The following is an 18,840-nucleotide window of genomic DNA, read 5'->3' on the forward strand; positions in this document are numbered from 1 at the left end:
CTTGCTTTAGTCCATAAATGAACTTTAAGCAACTTGCATACTTAACACTACTGGTTCTTAGCTGTGAACAAGTCTAGTTACAACATATAGATGTCTTCCTCAAGATTGCTACTAAAAGAAGCTTTCTTGATATCCATTTCCATATTTCATCCAAATGAAATATAATGAATAAGAGAATCTAGATAGGGTCAAACTTGACTATTGGTGAAAAAATATTTTCATAGTTGAATCAGTTCTTTCTGAATAAATCTTTTCACCACTAGTCTTGACTTTGAAGGTTTACGCCTTCTAATCTATCAATCTCATTTCCTTGTAGACCTATTTGAAAACAGTAGGCTTAATGCCATTAGGCGCCTCTACAAGTTCTAGACTTTAAATAGAATCTAATTCTATTCACATAACCTTGATCTAGTAATTCATATTCATATCATCTATTGCCTTTATGTAGGACCAAGGATCAAATTCATATGAATTTATTTGGTAATTGATAATCCTCCCACTACGATATTGTACCGATGTACTAGCTATATATATAGAATAATACCTTGTGGTGTATCTAATACAACCATCTCATATCTAAATGTATTTTATAGTTGTCTTACAACAAATTCTGACATTTTTCTTCTAGAGCAATTCTACTTTTAGCTTTAAAAACCTGGGGAGGATTCAACCTAACTATCCTCAAGGTAAACTTGAATCTACTATCTTGAAAGAATCGAAATTCATACAATAAGACTTACAAGCCCCCACGCTCGACTTCTTATTGCTACCAACCAGTAGAACTTACTGACACGACCACATGCAAGCTCCGAATCCACGGACTCCTTCTTTCTTGGATTCACCACCAGATACAAGCACACCTGCTTGTGTTTTCTTTAAGCTTCAATGGCAGCAATTGAATTGATCATCAAGGTATAGATAAATCTTCTCCTTGAAAACCCTAAATTTGTGTAAATGAAAGCTCTTCTAGATCTCACAAGAGATTTACACAAACCGCAATTATGAGCAACACTAAAACGTGGTTAGGGTTTGCCTTTTATACTTAGGACAAATAAGAAACTCTAAAAACGTTTTAAAACACTTAGGGCTGAGTTTGAAAAATCTACAGAAAATCATTCTGCCCGAGCTTCGATTGATCGAGCCTGTCTTTTGATCGATCGAGCCAGGTCGAAAGGCACAATGCTTTCCTGCTTTAACTCGATTCCAACTTTACATAAATGCACAACTTTGAGCTAGACTAAAACACTTCTAAACACATTGTTTTGATCATGGTTTGCCAATAATACAAATTAGAGTTCTAAATACATAAAATCCTAAGACTTTAGAACCTAACAAACTCCCCCTTTAGCAATCCGTGACAAAACACAACTAGAAGCTCAAAGTTTACAAAATAAAAAGCCCTTTACAAAATAATGCTCATAAAACAAATTCAATCCTAACTATTATCCATCAATTGCAAGTGTAGACAACAGCTCAATTGAATCAACCTGTATATTTCCTGAAACACTAAATAGAATGCATAACCGCATGTGTGGAAACAATACAAGTAAACAAATTAAATTCTTGATTTCAAACAACACACAAATAAAGACATATATCAATGAATAACTCATAAATATAAATCAATAAGCAATTTGAAACAAGAAACATATAAAGTACCAACAAAACATAAAACTCCCCCTAACATGAATATCCCATCAAAAAACATGGCAAGAGCTAAAAATGTAAAGTACAAAGTGAAGCACCTAGATACAATCTAAACTCCACAAGCTCCAACCAAAATAAATAAACTCCCCCTGAAAGCAAAAACACTACAAAATACTCCCCCTTTTTGTGACGAAATGCCAAAGGGCAAACAAAATCTCCATCATCAAAAGGGATGTGGTCTAAACTGCGCCAACTCCGCACGCAAGGCACGGATCTCATCGAGCATGTCCACCAAAATCTGTCCATGAGCCGCTTGAACGGTCAAGATATGATCCAACGTGCGACAAATGTCTGAATCATCCGAAGCAGTCGGTGGAGGAACATCATCATCAGCAGCAGCACTTAATGTCTCAGCAGCATCAACACCTATAGAAAAGGGAGAAGGGGGAACAACACTAGATGACGCACCTCTAGGACGTGAAGGAGCAACTCTCAAGTGAGCAGCCCTCTGTCTAAGAAAGGTGGCACCTATGGTAGCAACAACATGTATAGGCTCACCGGACGGGAAACCATCTAGACCTAAAAAGAGCAAAATCCTATGAATGAAAATAGGATGAATAAGCGCATGCCCTACGGTAGAACTCCTATGAACCTCGTTCAAAAAACGAAGGAACAAGTGAGGAAAACTGATAGACGCTCCAAAAACAAAGGCATACAAAAACACACATCGCTCTAGAGGGATGGTGTGGAAGTGAGAAATAGGCCACAACGAATGACACGCTATCCTAAAGAAAAGATAGGCAGTCTCGGTAAGCTCAGCGGACGTGATCCGAGGATCAGAACCCCACTGGATAGATGACCCAGTGATGTATGACATGACTACATCTAAGGAGGGCAACTCATCATAGGGATAGTCAGGCTCCCGAACAACCGGAACCCCAAGAGCCTTAGTCACTACCCGAGGGGTAATGGTCAACCCAACACCTCGTATCCAACTCCTAACAAGGGTGTTGGACTCATAGATGTGGCAAGAGAGGTTCGAGAAGAACCCTCTAATCAGGGCAGTCGGGGGTGGATGATCTATCTCTAAGAGAGGCAACCAACCTCTAGACTCAAAATTGGCCCTAATGGCTGGATCAAGCTCATCTAAGACTACAGCTCGCTCAGCCTAAATCTTACGCTTACGGTTCAAAGTCTCAAAGGCCTCTCTGCACTTATCATTCCTAAACTCCTCAACCCTAGAGGGAGACACAGAGGAAGTGGAAGGGGTCCTATTTGCTCTAGTTTTCCTAGGCATGGTGCTAGGATAAGGACCAAAACACAGAGCAAAAGAACAAACACAAAACCAAGGGCAGACTGCAAGTTAGCACAAAAAGAAGAAATAAAATCTATATGATGCATGACAAATTTAAATGGTATGATGCATGTTCTAATGTAGTGAATTAAGTCCAAAAAGTTCAAATTCACAAAATTGGCTTGAACATTGAGGTATTAACACAAAAACCCCAAAATTTGGAAAACCACTTGATCAATTTGAAAAATATTGACGAATTGATCATCACACATGATAGAATTCAAAAAATAATGACCAAATACATCAATTTGACAAGCCAATTTCATCAATTTAACCCAATTAGACAAAAACCCCAATTCGGAACAATTTCAAACCCTAGAATTTTCAATTTTTCAAAAACCACAAAATTGATCAAATTAAACTACAAGAATCATCATTATAGCATCCTAGAACAAAAACCCATTGATCATTTTCACCAAAACAGGTTTGAATCAACAAATATATATATATATATATAATTAGATAATTCAAAATGAGAAAAAAGATTTTGTCGTGCATAAACACTAATGCCTACACTAGTTGAGACTGATATCTTTCAAATTCTTATAAGAATAACAGGGAGGCCAAAAAGGTAGCTAATGACCATTAGTCAGAAGAATAGCATATGATTCCCTCAATAAAGATATGAAAATCAAATCTAGATTCATAACCATAAGACAGTAATGTAGGTCCACACTTCTATAAATTTCTAAATGACAATTAACACTAATATATTAAGACTTACTTTAATCATGCTTCATTCTTCTTCTCATTCAACAGAGAAATGCATATAAGCCCTTGTTGTTAAGAACATATTTTATGTAATTAGCTAATCCTTTGACAAAATGTACTTTACTTGTAATTGGGTAGATCTAGGATGGGTTTAGTACTTCAAGAAACAAAAGTTCAATTCAAGTATTAAAGCCATGAAGATTGGATCAAGAAACAAGTGAAGAAAAACTATTCATTAAAGCTCAACAGATACCTTGACATAAACAATATCTATTGATATTTAAAAACGAAGCTCGATAGAAGCTGAATCTGTCAGGATCTATGAAATCAAAATTTCTAGATCTGATTTTTGGCCCTAACTGACATGTATGTTTAGGGTTTCTTTTCTCACAACCCTAGACATCTATAAGGCTTATTTTAAAGGCCGTTATATGAAGAACACATGTAGAAAGTGACCTAGTGCCTTATTCTCTCTGCAAGAAGTTACTACGTCTTTTACGCCTTAGGGTTTTTGTAACCAAGTACTTTTTTATCTCAATTTTTGATGAAGTGAAGAACTTTGCAACCAACAACATCTTCAAGTTGCTAGAGTTAGTTACGTATTGGGATCCGTGCAAAAGGGTAGCATTTATATATTGAAGAGTTTAGAGGTTCTGAAGCGGTAGAAGGTTTCCGCTGTAAGTTCATCTACAGAGATTGTAGAGTCTAGGGACAAAGGTTTTGTACCATATCTAAAACTTCTCTTTACTATAGTAAATTGCTTTTCGGGAAGGTTTCCCCCCAAGTTTTTTACTGTGAAACTAGTTTGTTTCATTGGTTTTTCTAGGTCATCATATCTTGTCTTATTTACTATTCCACCATGCATGATATTGACATGATATTGTTGTTTATTTGTTTTAACAAGGTTTATTCATAATAAATCTAATTAACAACTTGGATTTAAAACTTATTAATTCTATCAACCAGGGTCTAAATTTTCCCAACACTTGTAATCAATATAAGACTAAACAAAAGAAACCATATTCTATATGTATAATTAAGTGAATGGTCTATGAATTTTAACCACATCAATGGCACACATAGACTTTCAAAAAATCCTAATCTCAAAGTAACATCATACCTATATTAATATATATAATCATGAACTGATATCTTCAAGCCAATATACATTAATTTAATTTAATCCACGGATATAAAAGCATTCAAATCCATATACATTAATTTAATTTAATCCAAGGATATAAAAGCATTTGAATGATGTTAGGCACATGAGTCATGTATATGTACATTGACGGCGTACAACCACTAATACAAAAACTAGCAAAGCACTGGCACCGTAGCTAAAAGATATAATCATGGGCCACTTCGAATCAAAAAGAACCAATATATATCGCATCGCATATATAAAACATGGCACACGGGTTTTATTGAAAAAAAAAAAAAAAAAAAAGATTATGTGTTCATCAAGAAAACAATTTTCTTTGACTTAGAACTCAATCAACTTGTTATACAAACATGATATTGAAGTAGGCTTCACAAAAGAAACACAAAATAGGAAATCTGTATCCTACTTAGCAAAACAATTTGGGTATTTCTCAAAGCTCAAAGAAGTTTGAAATTTTACCCAAAAGAAATTATCTACGATGCATTCATTATAATAAAACAAGCAAAGCAAAGCAATTCTAGACAAAAATCTTTCACAAACTAAACTAAAGCCATTCATGATACAAAGTACTCATAAAACCCCATGCATGAGACCACTCGTATAAGGTTATATATATATATATATATATATAAATATATATGATAACAATGAGATTTCTCCTTTTGCTTGTATGCTATATGCTCTACATTTGTTCCTGAAGTTACAAGCAGGGAACAAGAAACTAGCAATAAATATCAGCTCTTTAAAGGGGAATGGCATTATAAGATCATCTTGTTATTGATTTTGCATGAAGTACATCTAACCAATCTATCTGATCCCAGAGTAGTAGGAAAGGAGGTTTGAAATGAAATTCGACATCTCCTAGATACCAAAGGTAATTCTAAGTCATACTTATCAAGTAATTCAAATCAAGAAATTGGGACCCAATTGCTAAATAAAGCATGCATAATGAATGTATATGAGTAAATAACAAAACCACTTCTATGATTTGCGTATAGAGAAACAAAAATGCTTGCAGTTTTAGGATATGCAGATGGCAAAACAAAATACTTATTGTTTTAGAATTGGAATTGAGTATTTTATGTATCTTCACCTCAAGAGGAAACCAATATGGACAAGAGAATTTAGCTGCATTTATCTACACATCAGCCACAAGAGCAGTTAGTTAAAAGCTGTCAATCCTCCATTTTTTGAACTACTAATTGTTATGCAACTCACATTCAGTCCCTAGTGAAAGTTTCCTCTTTGTTCATGGGAGTAATAAAAGAATAGGATAAATTACACTAACCACTCTTGAGGTTTGACTAATGTTAGGTGACAGTTTTTAGACCCCTTAAACAATTGATTCAACCTAGGTAATTTGTCAAGTTGTTACTTAGTCCAATTAAACAAGTCTAGGTTATCACAATAATAAAGATCAAATCATGCAAAGCAGCGGAAAATAAATAAGACAATGATATGATCACCCAGGAAACCAAACCGGTAAAAACCTGGGGAAGATTTGACCTAGCTATCCTCAAGGTAAACTTGAATCCACTATCTTGAAAGAATCGAAGTTCATACAAAAGGACTTACAAGCACCCCTGCTTGACTTCCTAATGCTACCACCAGTAGAACTTACTGATACGACCACGTGCAAGCTCCGAATCCACAGACTCCTTCTTTCTTGGATTCCCACCAGCTACAAGCACCCCCGCTTGTGTATTCTTTAAGCTTTAATGGCAGCAACTGTTTTGATCATCAAGGTGTAGAGAATATCTCCTCCTTGAAAACCCTAAGTTTGTGTAAAGGAAAGCTCATCTAGATCTCACAAGAGATTTACACAAACCGCAATATGAGCAACACTAAAACGTGGCTAGAGTTTGCCTTTTATACTTAGGACAAATAAGAAACCCTAAAAACGTTTTAAAACAACTAGGGCTAAGTTGGAAAATTCTGCAGAAAAGCAATCTGCCTGAGCTTCGATCGGTTGAGCCTAAGCTTCGATCGATCGAGCCAGGCCGAAAGCCACAGTGCTTTCTGCTTTACACTCGATTCCAACTTTACATTGACATACAACTTTGAGCTAGCTTTAAACACTTCTAAACACATTGTTTTGATCATGGTTTGCCAACAATACAAATTAGAGTTCTAAATACATAAAGTCCTACACTTTAGAACCTAACAAACTCTCCATTTGGCAATCCGTGACAAAACACAACTTAGAAGCTCAAAGTTTACAAATTGAAAAGCCCTTTACAAAATAATGCTCATAAACCAAATTCAATCCTAACTACTATCCATCAGTTACAAGTGTAGACAGCAGCTCAATTGAATCAACCTGTATATTTCTTGAAATACTAAACAAAATGCATAACCGCATGTGTGGAAATAATACAAGTAAACAAAATAACTTCTTGATTTCAAACAACACACAAAAAAAAAACATATATCAATGAATAACTCATAAATATAAATCAATAAGTAGTTTGAAACAAGAAACAAATAAAGTACCAACAAAAACATAAAACTCCCCCTAACATGAATATCCCATCAAAAACAAGGTAAGAGCTAAAAATGTTAAGTACACAGTGAAGCACCTAGATACAATCTAAAACTCCACAAGCTCCAACCAAAATCAAAAAGTCTCCCCCTAAAAACAAAAACCTATAAGTACTCCCCCTTTTTGTGACGGAATGCCAAAGGGCAAACAAGATATCCATCATCAAAAGGGAGGTGGTCTAAACTACGCCAACTCCGCACGCAAGGCACGGATCTCATCAAGTACGTCCACCAAAATCTGTCCTTGAGCCGCCTAAACGGTCAAGACATGATCCAACGTGCAACGAATGTCTGAATCATCCGTAGCAGTCAGTGGCGGAACAGCAGCATCAGCATCAGCAGCAGCACCTGAAGTCTCAGCAGCAGCTATACTTGTAGAAGAGGGAGGAGGGGGAACACTACTAGATGACACACCTCTAGGACGAGAAGAAGGGACCCTCAACTGAGCAGCCCTCTGACGAAGAAAGGTGGCACCTATAGGAGCTATCACATGAACAGGCTCACCTGACGGAAAACCATCTAGACCTAAATAGAGCAAAATCCTATGAATGAAAATAGAATGAATCAGCGCATGCCCTACGGCAGAACTCCTATGAACCTCGTTCAAAGAACGAAGAAACAAGTGAGGAAAACTGATAGACGCTCCAGAAGCAAAGGCATACAAAAACACACATCGCTCTAAAGGGATGGTGTGGAAGTGAAAGATAGGCCACAAGGAATGACACGCAATCCTAAATAAGAGATAGGCAGTCTCGGTAAGCTTAGCGGACGTGATCCGAGGATCAGAACCCCACTGGATAGACGACCCAGTGATGTAAGACATGACAACATCTAAAGAGGGTGACTCATCATAGGAATAGACAGCATCCCAAACAACCAGCACCCCAAGAGCCTCAGCCACCACCTGAGGGATAATGGTGAACTCTACACCTCGTATCCAACTCCTAACAAGGGTGTTGGAATCATAGACGTGACAAGAGAGGTTCGAGTAGAACTCTCTAATCAGGGTGGTCAGAGGTGGATGATCTATCTGTACGAGAGGCAACCAAACCCTAGACTCAAAACTGGCCCTAATTGCCGGATCAAGCGCATCTAACACAACAGCTCGCTCAGACCAAATCTTACGCCTACAGTTCAAGGTGTCATAGGCTTCTCTACACTTATCATTCTTAAACAGCTCTACTCTAGGTGGAGACTTAGAGGAAGTGGAAGTGGTCCTATGAGCTCTAGTTTTCCTAAGCATTGTGCTAAGATAAGGATCAAAACACAGAGCGAAAGAACAAAACCACAAAACAAAACCAAGGGCAAACTGCAAGTTAGCACAAAAACAAAAACAAAAAAAATAGAATCAAAATCTATATGATGCATGAACAAGTTTAAATGTCATGATGCATGTGCTAATGCAGTGAATTAAGTCAAAAAGAATCAAATTACAAAATTGGCTTGCACATAAAGGTTTTTAACACAAAAAACCCCCAAAATATAGAAACCACTTGATCAATTTTAAAAAAAATTGACAAATTGATCATAATACATGATATAATAACAACAATAATGACCAATTACATCAATTGGAGAAGCCAATTTCATCAATTTAAGCCAATTTGACAAAATCCCCAATTCGGATCAAATTCAAAACCCTAGAATTTCCAATTTTTCAAAAACCACAAAATTGATCAAATTAAACTATAGGGAACATCAATATAACATCATGGCACAAAAACCCATTGATCAATTACACAAGAATTGGCTTGAATCATCAAAAACCCCAATAATTTTGAAGATGCCGAAAATACCCATGGGAATGCATGAAAAATGCATGAAAACAAGAAAGAAACTTGAAAAAGAAGGGCAAAAGGGTCTTACCGGCTTCTAAGGACAAAAACCTTGCAAAAATCTTGAAGGAAAATGACAAAAATTTGATGATGGAGCCAAGAGCCAATGCAGAGAGAGACAGAAGCTTGAAAAAGTTTGAATAGTGACTTTGAAAAAGTCCTATTCTGCTTTTTAAAAAACCTGATACACGAGTTTCGATCGATCGAAAATCAGCCTTGACCGGTCGAAACAGACAGAGGCTCCCTCTCTCAAAAATTTTAAAATTTTAAAAATTTCGATCGGTCGAAAAACAGAATGGACCGATCGAATCAGGCAGAGGCTCACCATATTTTTCAGGAAAAACACAATTTTTTAAAAACAAGTTGGTTTAACTCAAAGCTTTGAAATTTAAGAACAAAAATGCATGAGTATGAGATGATATGATTTTCCAAACAAGAATTTTAAGCCCAATATTCCCAAAAACAAAATTTTGCATTCTCCACAAATTTTCAAGCAACAAATTTAGTTTGCACATAATTCAAAGTGATTGCAAAAACTTGGTTGGTTAGACCATAAACACACACAATAACATGTACAATGTTTAGCAATGAGTAACTCGTGTAGTGTATGCGACTAGCAAAGACATGAGATACATGTGAGGTGATATGTGAATAGCAATCAATCACAAAGTCTACAAAATTCATCACAAAGAATTTAAAAGAGACTATCACCTAAAGAGTTGCATCATATAACTCCCACATCTCCTAGATCATAAGCTTGCAATCATGTAAGTTTCTTGTATTTATGCCTCATAATATACATTCCAATTTTAAGTTTATGTGAGTTTGGCATCAAGCCTAATAGTACACACCAATTAAATTTTAAGAATTAAGCACTTTTACCGAGGCTTCACCTTATGTTCTTTTTGTGCATGTGCTACACTGTCTCGAGTACAAAATCTTATGATATGCACTAAGGTGTTCATAATTGGCTAGTGAACAGTGGTGAGATGGTTATTTATGTCTTTCTCTAAAAGTTCAAGTCCAACATTTAAAGACAAGTGACTTCAAGATTAAGACATAGTAATCAAAAACCATACACATCTTTCCCACACAACATGCACTACAAATCTTCAACTAGTAGAGTGCAATAAATAAGCTCATCAAAGCTAAACAAGGTACAAAAAACATGTTATGTGAAAATAAATTGACCAACCTTGTTCTCAAAAACCAAGAAGAATAGTGCAAAAACAAAATGTGCTTCCTTTTCCCTTTTTTTTTTTTTTTTAATAAAAAATAAAAACACCTAGAATGAAATGCATGAATGTTATGCAATGCAAATCCTAGAGACAAAAAAAAACCAACCAAAGAACAATGGTCACAAAGGGTAGAGCAATGAAGCACAAGGACCATGTCAGAAAGACTCAGTTAGGTCGAGTCTTTTGCATCCAAAACTTTTTAGATGCACCACGAGCATTGGAGTTCTTATTCACTTGAGAATGATTACCAACTCCAGGATTGGAATAAAGGTTTAAAGCCTTTATCAAATCACCAATAAGTACCATAGGATCAAGTGCTTAAGGCACAGGTACTTTTGGTTTGTTTGCTTTCTTTGCAGCTTGCAGCTTGTAGCAATTTGGACATATGTGTCCAGTCTTTCCACAAAAGTGACAAACCCATACAGGTTTATCATGTGTCTTGTCCTTAGATAGGGTAGGCTTCTTAGGCTTAGATTCTTTCAGATCAACCCTAATCTTCCTAGATGATGAACCTTCTAAGAGTTTAGCAACCTCACTCATAGGGGGTTTGACAGTTTCACTCACTATCTCACTCACAAAAGGTTCAAAAGAAGAAGATGAAGGAACAAACTTAGTGGAATGGGGAGCGGACACACAGATGATATCAACATAACCTAAACCAGTTTTGTCAGAAGATGACTTTTGAACACTCAGCATTTGATCAAGTTTAGAACTAGCAGATCTAGCAACAGATAAATCAAGTTCCAAAGATTTAACTTTATCAAGCAAAAGCATGTTTTCAGTTTTCACATTGTTCAAAAGATCATTAGCATCAAACAATTTAACAAGCAAAATTTTCTTTTCAAGCTCAAGAGTTCAATTTTCTTTAGGCCAAGTTCAACATTCATAGCATCCTTTGCAACAACTTTGCAAAGTTTGTTATAGGCCTCTTAAAGATCTGCATCTTCAGAGAGTTCCCCATCAGAAAGGTTCTCTTCAACAGTTATGCTCTCATCAACTACAGCAGTAGCAGTGAAAGCAATGAAGTTTCCATCCTCATCACAATCAGAATCATGATTAGAAACTTCACCATCACTAAGGGTTACAGCCATAGCCTTACCCATAAACTTCAAATAGGTTGGACATTCAGATTTCAAGTGTCCATACCCTTGACATCCAAAACATTGAGAACCCAAAGAATTATTGGAAGTTTGACCTACTCTTTCTCTAGGTTTATCATTGTTATTAACCTTAGTGGAATCATGCTTCCTAAAATTTCTAGGTTCAATAGTGTTTGTGCCTCTTGCCTTTCTATTGTTATTCCTGAGAAAGTTTCTAAAGTTCTTGACAAGATAGGCAATCTCTGTAACAAAGAGCTCATCATCAAATCCACCACTATCAACATCATCAACAGACTTAAGAGCCATTGATTTGGATTTGGTAGTTTTGGGTAGATCTAACTCATAGGATTGAAGAGATCCTACAAGCTCATCAACAGGGATGGAATCCACATCCTTGCTTTCAGTAATGGCAATCACCTTGGGTCTAAAGTCTTCAGTCAAAGATCTAAGAATCTTCCTAACAATTTTAGGTTGATTATAGATTTCACCCAAGTTAAAGGCAGAATTAACAATATCATTCAGTTTTGCATAGAATTTATCAAAAGATTCATCATCAGACATCCTAATGCATTCAAATTTAGAAGTCAATTGCTGCAATTTATTTATTTTGACAGCCTTCGTGCCTTCATACACAGTCTGGAGGATATTCCAAGCAGTATGAGCGATCTCAACATTCGAGATTCTCTTAAATTCCTCCATAGAAACAGCATTAAAAATCGCATTCATAGCCTTGCTATTAAACGAAGCTGCTTCTTTCTGAGAAGTTTGCCACTCACTAAGAGGAGTAGTGGGCTTCTCCCATCCATATTCAACGGAGTTCCACACCCTCTCATCAATGGATTTCAGGAAAGCTTTCATCCTTACTTTCCAGTAAGCATAATTATTCCCATCAAAGTGAGGAGGAATAACTAGAGAGTGTCCGTGTTCCATGACAACAGGGGTCAAGGATCAGCTCAGAGATCAAAGGATTAAAAACAAAAGAGCTACCCGCTCTGATACCACTTGACAGTTTTTAGACCCCTTAAATAATTAATTCAACCTAGGTAATTTGCCAAGTTGTTACTTAGTCCAATTAAACAAGTCTAGGTTATCACAATAATAAAGATCAAATCATGCAAAGCAACGGAAAATAAATAAGACAATGATATGATCACCCAGGAAACCAAACTGGTAAAAACCTGGGGAAGATTTGACCTAGCTATCCTCAAGGTAAACTTGAATCCACTATCTTGAAAGAATCGAAGTTCATACAAAAGGACTTACAAGCACCCCCGCTTGACTTCCTAATGCTACCAACCAGTAGAACTTACTGACACGACCACGTGCAAGCTCCGAATCCACGGACTCCTTCTTTCTTGGATTCCCACCAGCTACAAGCACCCCCGCTTGTGTATTCTTTAAGCTTTAATGGCAGCAACTGTTTTGATCATCAAGGTGTAGAGAATATCTCCTCCTTGAAAACCCTAAGTTTGTGTAAAAGAAAGCTCCTCTAGATCTCACAAGAGATTTACACAAACCGCAATATGAGCAACACTAAAACGTGGCTAGGGTTTACCTTTTATACTTAGGACAAATAAGAAACCCTAAAAATGTTTTAAAACAACTAGGGCTGAGTTGGAAAATTCTGCAAAAAAGCAATCTGCCCGAGCTTCGATCGGTCGAGCCTAAGCTTCGATCGATCGAGCCAGGCCGAAAGCCACAGTGCTTTCTGCTTTACACTCGATTCCAACTTTACATTGAGATACAACTTTGAGCTAGCTTTAAACACTTCTAAACACATTATTTTGATCATGGTTTGCCAACAATACAAATTAGAGTTCTAAATACATAAAGTCCTACACTTTAGAACCTAACATTAGGAACTTCCCTCCTATTTTCAAAAACAACATTTTGTCCCTAGCACTGTTAATAGCTTACATAGTGGATGGAATAATTAAAAAGAACTAGATATGAACAACTTTTTCATATGACTAACTTAAAGCATCATAAAACTAATCCTTTTGAGCTCTAGTTCTCCCTCTATTGCAATGGCTACTAAGTTTAATTATTTTAAAATAACTTAATTTTTTATTAAACATTTTCCTTCTTTGGATGCATAAGGCATCAATATACTGCATATGTGTACATGCATTAAGCACTATATAGCTTTCTCTGGCTAGTGGCTAAAGTAAATTACAAAAGAAAAATTGGGCTGCCTCTTAATGTAGCCTTAGGTAGAATAACAAGTTTCTGAGCATAGCAGAAAAGCTTACCCCAGTTCAACCATCAGATTGATGTGACAGTGATCCTTCCTACAAATTCATTACATTAGTTTCCTGCATCTGCTATCAATCACCAAAAAATTCTTACTTGAATTAATCAAGTCCATACAAATTCATTACTCGAATATCAAAAATACAAAATCGACAAAAGAGTAAACAAGATTCTACAAAAAGAAAAAAGAATTCAAGCTTTGTATTTATTCAAACAAAACAATAACAAATAAAAGGGGAAAAATATATTACCAATTATAAAATTCATAAGCTCAAGTGAGTTTTATAAACAAAATGAGTGTAAAAAATCTCTACCATGTGATGCTGAACAGAGCCATTGAAGTGCCTTGGGTCGAAACATATCAATTTTTTTGTAGTGTATAGTACTTGTCAACATGTGTAACGAACACAATGTAATATGCCCATCTCTAAAAATTTGATTATAGGCGTCAGATTCAACCCAACAAGATTGAGATGATAACTAGGGGACCATAGAAACAACTCACATGATTATCCCATCTAGTAAGATTACTGGTGCACCACCAATCTCATCCACTTGTGATATTTTCAGAAAAGTATTAAAATAGCAAAAAAGGAAAAGAAGAAATACCTTGTTCTTTACTACTTCTGAAAAAAATTTGAATTGGTATACATCAATATCACCAAGGAGTGCTAGATCAAGACCAAATACCCACCACCTTTTAAGGAGTTGCAAAGCAAAATAACTCTTCTTTTGAGGCATAAACCCCTCGCCCAACCAGCTTTTATGGCATATAAACCTTATAAAGGTTTAACCATCAAACCAATCTGCATTCAAAAAGAGAATATTATTTCACCATAGTGACAATCTAGATGGTTACAAAGTTTAAGGGCTTCTCATGAGCTAAACCAAGGTCTACAAATTTGATATTAGTTCATGTTATCACGTAAATGCAATAATAAAAAATTCATAAATGAAAACAACAGAATTAGTTCCAAAAACTTTTCTCTTTTGTGGAGGAACAAAAGTAAATCATGAAAGGCTCAAACTCAAAATTTATACAAACCATGGCTTCTAGGAATAACAAAACACTGAGGTCCATCATATGCTTCATTTCTAACACCCCACAAGGTACCTCAGGCTTGTTTACAGCTACGTGCTCTAGCTTATACCACAGGGGGATGGAGAGCATATTTAAAAGGACAGAAGAAGCACCTTTCATATTTGAATGCTGATGGATTAGGGTACCTATATAGAACCAGAAAATATGATATTCAGCTTTGTTTTTTCTTATATAATTAGAACTCACATAACAATATGGAATGAACATACCCTACAGGGAAGTAGGTGCCATTTAGACATACTTGAGTGTGTATGTGAATAGTCTAGCATATGATAAATAATTCTTCTCATACCCTCGCCATAGATTTTTTTTTTTTTTTTTTTTCCTTCTTTCTTTCAAACTCAACCGTTGACAATTAAACACTCAGCATCAATACAAATACAAATTAGAGTGCTATTAAGCAACCCCCCCACCCCCCCAAAAAAAACCCAAAATAATAATAATAATAATAATAATAATAATAATAATAATAATAATCAATAGCATATGCAAAAATATTCAATTTGAAGTAAATGCCATAAATTGTCTACTTATATATCAAATGCTGAAAGCAAAGTTACAATATGGTGATCCAAAAATTACCAAAAGATGTGGTCTGCAATATGCTAAACAAGTAATCAATGAGTCCATTCCAAGAACTTCTAAAATAACAGGAACAGCCAACATGGAGTTGCGCTCTAAAGATAACAAACCTTAAATCCAACACACTTATAAATTGATGCCTGAGTGGTTGGCACTACAAAGTAGGCAAAGGCAATGGTGGCAAAAGGGAGTAGATATGGCAGTTAAGAGGTGGTGTACAGATATATGATAAAGGCAATAGGGCCAGAGTGGTATAGTTGATAGTATTATGGTGAGTTGAAACATGTAACAATGGAAGGGGTTAAGACAGGTGCATGCAATTCTAAGTAACTCAAAGATTTCACCATCAAATCCTTTGTCAATCAGAGAATTATCAATAACACTGTAAAGATCAGATGAACTACTCAAAAGGTTAGTTATCCAATCAAACAAACTCTCATTCAAACCATATGAATAACTGTTAATTTCAATGGGTTTCTTCCTTGTAATCAACTCAAGAAGCAGAATTCCAAAGTCAAAGACATGCTTTTTAAGAAAACCCAACTCCCATACCCCCACTGTCTACAAAAGACCCGTTGCTTGAGTCACAGACATTTTGTATTGAGAAAATCCAAAAAGCAGTTTTTCATTACCGACAAGAATCGAAATCAACAGGAACTTGCAATTCAATTCAAACAAAATCAGAATCCAGAAAAAACCTATTAGTCTAAACCATATGAAAGCACAAAAAATCTCTGACCTGAATATGTTTAAAAAAATCTTCTTGTTGTTCCACATAGCCTTCTCTTAACATTCAAATCTAGCAATCACTTTCCTGAGAAAATCTTCAAACCCATTTCTGAATTTCCAAGAAAAGTGTTTTTTTTTTTTTTTTTTCATTTTTTAGAGAACCACTTTCTATTTAAGGATAACTTAGAGCATTTCGGAAGAGAAAGAGAGAGAGAGAGAGAGGGATCAGATTTTTTGGGGAAAATCTTTGAACCTGTTTCTTGAATTGAACGGTGAAGATTTGAGAGTTTGGAAATGAATCTGTATGTTTTTGGTAAGGAAAACCACTTTCTTGAGGGAAAATTTCCTGCTTTTGAAGATGGGTTGTCTGGGAAAGTCCGTGAAAGTGAGAGAATTTTTTGAGAGAGAAAAGTGAAGGAAAGTGTACAAAGGTGAGGGAAAGTGAGAGAGAGAGAAATTGAAAAGACTATGAGTTTTATAATTACTAGCCGTTAGCATCTTGGCATGGTTGCATGCGTGAGTTTCTTTGATATAAACCCAAAATGACATCTCAAACGAAAATGCTTAATTACTAGCCGTTACTGAATTTTCTTTCATAAAAAAATATTGATTTTCAATTTTTTTTTTTTTTTTTTTTTTTGTGCATAAAATTTGTCAAATATAGTCTATCAAATTTTTCTTGCTTTCAAAATACCAATTGATGAAAGTACTGTTACAAAAATTTCTCTCTTAAAATTTCCTCAATATTTAAAGATTATTTTTGGTAAATAATGAAAATATTTCATTAAATAATTTCTGTTCTTATGTTTAAAAAAAAAAAATAATAAAAAAAAAAAACTAGACTGACCAACCACCAGAGCCGACCATTTTCCTCTTTTTCTCTCATTTGGATTTATAATTTATTTATTATTGCAATATATGGTGTTCATAGAGTATTACTAAACTCAAAAGGATTCTATTAGATACCTAGAAAAAAAAACGTTAGGTTCTTAGCACTGTAGTGTATAAAATGTCTATTCTTCTAAAATTGAATAAATATTTAAATTTATAATATTCATTCTGAACCATAAAATTAATTCATTTCAAATAAAGAATATTCCTGATGAACAAATCACTTAATGCTAAGAAGTAAAAAATTACCATAACATTTTTTAAGCTTTGATTCATTTATTATAAGTTGTTAATAATATATGTTCAATTAAAAACTTTCACATGGGAAGTAATTCTTGTAAGTGAAATAGTTATTGCATGGAAGTAGTAAAGACATTTAAAGAGAATTTTATCAATCTAGTTTATTAACTCTGGTTTAACAATTTACATTTAATCCCAACATAATTCGATTCAGTATGCCCACCAATGGATAGTAGTGTTCATGGCAACGCTATTTAGTGACCTTTACTTCAACATTTTCACCTTCATGGACAGTAATGGTTGCAATATTTTTCACCCATTCACTGTTAGAAGTGGTTTTGTGTGGCACAGACGTATTTTGATCTAGTAAGGAACTTTTCTTTCACTCAAAATCTGAAAGCAAAACTATAATACTCAAGGAACTTTTCTTTTTTGATCTAGTAATGCTTAAGGAACTTACCAATATTGGTTGAGATGAGAGATATATGATAAAGTTTCTGAATTACCTTAACATTAAATTGAAACTGCCAAGTAGTTATGGCCCATAATCCATGGCGTACAAGATGTTGGGCCAAGCATATGCAAGGCCTACGCCAAAAGACTAGCAGTTAAGTACACTAGTTTGGATTATGCCTACATTTCTATTAAGAGAAATGGGCTATCAGAGAAGCTCAATACTTTGATCAAGTAGGCCTTGAGCTTTTCACTTATCCACTTAACACAGGTCCAGCATTAAGTATGAATTGGGTTTCATAGCCCATTTTTCTTCTCTATATGAATCAATTTCCACAATCAATAAGCAATTATTTACACAAAATGGGCCGATTCATAGAGAAGTACTCAAAGGCCGAAAACTAACCCATTTTTAGTTTTCTTAAAAAAAAAAAAAAAAAGTTCAAATGTTGGTCTCAAAAGCAACTGAAATTATATTTACTAGATGTTTTTCTTCTCCTTTTTTATGACTTAAAGTTGCATTATTCATATAATTATGTAGTCGATTATATGAGCAATAATATAATTATCAAGTCAGATTCACACTTTCACTTCCTTAGCCAAGCCGAGATTAAGGTTAGAATTCTCAAAGACTATGTTTCTATGCATCCATAAGCTCTAGATTACAATAGTAAATAGGATGTTCTAAGGATTCAATGAAGCTTGGCAACCAGAGTTGCAGAAACTCTTTACTTTAAGCCAACTGCAAGTGTCAAGATAGAAAAAATTGCTTATCATAGTGAGATGAGTCTATATTCAGTATTCAATTCATGCCTCTTTTTTTTTTTTTTTTTTCCTCTTGCCACATGGCAACTTCGCATTTGATCATCAACATCCACTTAGAATCACAGCAACATAGCACAAGACGTTGACCCTTCTCTTCTTTGTGAATGTTTGGGACCAGGTAAAGCATGTGGCCAATAAACCAACTTTGTGAACATCATTTCTGAGTTTTTTTTT

At 35.2% G+C, this 18,840-nt stretch overlaps 1 long non-coding RNA gene across 1 annotated transcript; it reads right to left on the reverse strand.

The window, feature by feature from the left end:
• Window positions 1-14,119: 14,119 nt before the first annotated feature.
• LOC126729101 (uncharacterized) lies at window positions 14,120-16,724 on the reverse strand. Its single transcript, XR_007656502.1, has 3 exons — window positions 16,268-16,724; window positions 14,890-15,071; window positions 14,120-14,650 (listed from the first exon to the last, which is right to left on the reverse strand). It is a non-coding gene; the product is annotated as an uncharacterized LOC126729101 (long non-coding RNA).
• Between the last annotated feature and the right edge of the window lie 2,116 nt (window positions 16,725-18,840).

The sequence above is a fragment of the Quercus robur genome, chromosome 5 (assembly GCF_932294415.1).
Source record: "Quercus robur chromosome 5, dhQueRobu3.1, whole genome shotgun sequence".
Classification (NCBI taxonomy): Eukaryota; Viridiplantae; Streptophyta; class Magnoliopsida; order Fagales; family Fagaceae; genus Quercus; species Quercus robur.